Raw genomic sequence first — 2,892 nt, 5'->3', positions numbered from 1 at the left:
TTTTTTTGCCCTCATTCCTTTTATTTAATTATTAATTGGAAGCCATTTAGAGACAGAATATTTGGTAAACAGGTTACAGATTTTTAACTTAACATTCTATTGTGAGACATTTCTCTTTAGTGCTTAAAGCTATGCTAGGACAGTGACTTGCTCCTGTGCTATGTGTTAAGAGTAAAAAAATATAACCCTGAGAGTTGTTTGCACATTGGATTATCACTCTGGAAAACAGGTTTCAAATCCCTGCTTGGCAATGGAAACCCACTGGTTAACTTTGAGCAAGTTGTATTTTCTCAGCCCCAGAGGAGGGCAAAAGCAAATCCCCTCTGAACAAATCTTCCTCAAAAAATCCTGTGATAGGGATGACATAAGTCAGAAATGGCTTGAAGGCACACAACAATAGTAACACAATTCTAATTAATTTCTGGGGTGGTTGTATGTCTTTCGGGCTGTTGTGTGTCAGGGTTTATTTCTTCTTCTTTTCTTTTTTCTTTTTTGGTTTTACAGATTCTGTTCTTGGGCAGTATAGTGATAGTACAATGTTTGGTTAAATGGTAAATCTTACCTGTTTCAGTAGAGCCAATTCTGAGATAAATGTGAATAATATTGTTGCCCAATAATGTAGGGTGCATCTATACTGTGGAATTAATGCAGTTTGACACCACTTTAACTGCCATGGCTCAATGCTATGGAGTTCTGGGAGTTGTAGTTCTGTAAAGCTTTTAGTCTTTTCTGTCAAAGAGTCCTGGTGCCTCAGCCATTCCCGGAATTCTATAGCTTCATTAATTCTACAATGTAGATGGACCCTTAGTTTTCTGCTTTGTGATGTATTCAACTGAACACACTCTGTGAAAATAAGCATTCAGCTTTTTTGGTTAATCAGACTGTGAATCCACAACCAGATTAAACACAATTCTTAAACAAATTCAGCACTAGGCCAATTTACATTTTATAGGTAGAGTGATTAATTTCCATTGTCATTTTGTTGGAATTGCATAATAGGTTTTAGTCCACAATAATAATTTTTAGACTGAATAATATTCTATTCAACATAGGTATAAATGAGCATTGGTTATACTTAGGCAGGGAAATGAGCAATTTAAACCAAATTGTCAATTTATGAATAAAACAACATACATCTTCAGTCAATCGGTGTTTGACATTCCAAATCACAGTTTCATCTTGTGTTGGCTGAGCTATATATGTTATTTTTGAAAATGCCAGCTATATGATTCAGTAAATGCTGAAATAGGCAAACTATTCTTGGAATATAAGAAGCTGGAAATTGTTGTTCCCCTTAACTCAAGCAGACACTCTATTTGAACTTGTCATAGTAATACTAAGCGATGCTCATATTTCAAGTATGAAGGCAACTTGAGTGTCCTTTGGTTTATATAGCAATACGATTGTCATGAAAACATTAGGAATCAAATTCTTTTATATATTTTACTACCAGGTCTGAATTGTATAGATTAAGTGTGGGAAACATAGCAAGCATAGGGGATTTTTTTAAATTTATTTTTTTGCTTCTGAAACCCCAAAATTAACATGCCCCAGCAAACTGCATCTCAGGTATTTCTTATGTTTAAATTACCAAGGCAGGAAATCTGCAAACCATTTTAAAAAGTAGACTGCCATTCCTGGGTGTTCCAGAAGTCTGCATTTTGGGGAAGTCACAAAATGATGGTTTGTGCAGCCTGGAGAGGTCAACCACCTTGGAGACTATACATGATCAAAACCACATTTTGCCTAGCTCTGATTTTGATGAAGTATAGTTTTGTAGAATGTGTAGATAAAATAAAGGGCATTGTTACAGTAAAACTAGCACATAACAAGTGTCAAAAGGCGTAGTAGTTAGTGAGACTGGACCCAAGCCCTGAATCCTGCTGACTCTTTCATTTCAAGGCTGTGAGTACCCATTCAAGGTAACAGCCCACTCCCAGATAACTCCAGAAAAGTAAATTAGCTTTACTCACCAATCTTGCAAGGTGGACTGATTATCCACTCTGTTCAACTCAGCCAAAGGAAAAAATCATTTCTCACAATACATCTTACTATTGTAGCTTACAGCCAAGGCACATCTTGCTTCTTTTCTCCAAAGCTTTGCTTTCAGCAGCAATAACCAAGTAACAGGGTGGTAGGTTTAGAGATGACCAGAATCAACGGATGCACACACAGAATGCAAGCTGAATTGAGAAGATGCATTTACAAAGAAGTAAAACAGAAACAAAACATTTGGTTTATCTTGCAAAACCAAGAAACAGCAGTAGAAAATTATGCAAACAGGATGAATTTTTTTTCTAACTTTCTAAGCCAAACGTACACAGAACAAAGTGCCTGTCTCAGCAGACAAATTCAATATCCTCCAACAGGTGCCAATCTGTTGTCCTACTTTTTCAGCTGCTTCTAAAATGTCCTAATTTCTCCTATCCTTTGCCTTACTTCAGTTGTTGCAAACTGAGTTTAATGTGCACAAGTAGTTTGCAACCATTCAACTCAGCAGGAGAGAAGGGAGAAAAGGGGATGAAATACTGCCTTTCCTTCTGCAGCCTCTCCTCTGATTGCTATTTTCTTCCTCAATAATAATATTTCCTGCTTTGACCAACTTTGTTGCTTAGCTCACATTTTATTTATTTACTACTGTAGTTATAACCTGCTCTTTTCAACCCTGAAGAGGACTCAGAACAGCTTACAGACCATGACAAAATTCAGTATCTTTATCTTAATCTGAAATGTTGGAGGGCATGTGTACAGAACATGAAAAAGTCAACCAAACAAAACTTTGTCTCTTTACTATTATTTAAACCAATCAACACCATTAGCAGTGTGAGCATCATAATTCTTGGCACCCACAGACAAGGGCATCAAGTTCCCATGAGCAACACTTATAAGAAT

This window comes from Anolis carolinensis, chromosome 5 (assembly GCF_035594765.1).
Source record: "Anolis carolinensis isolate JA03-04 chromosome 5, rAnoCar3.1.pri, whole genome shotgun sequence".
NCBI classification, from domain to species: Eukaryota; Metazoa; Chordata; class Lepidosauria; order Squamata; family Dactyloidae; genus Anolis; species Anolis carolinensis.
Note: the sequence above shows the minus strand (reverse complement) of the source record.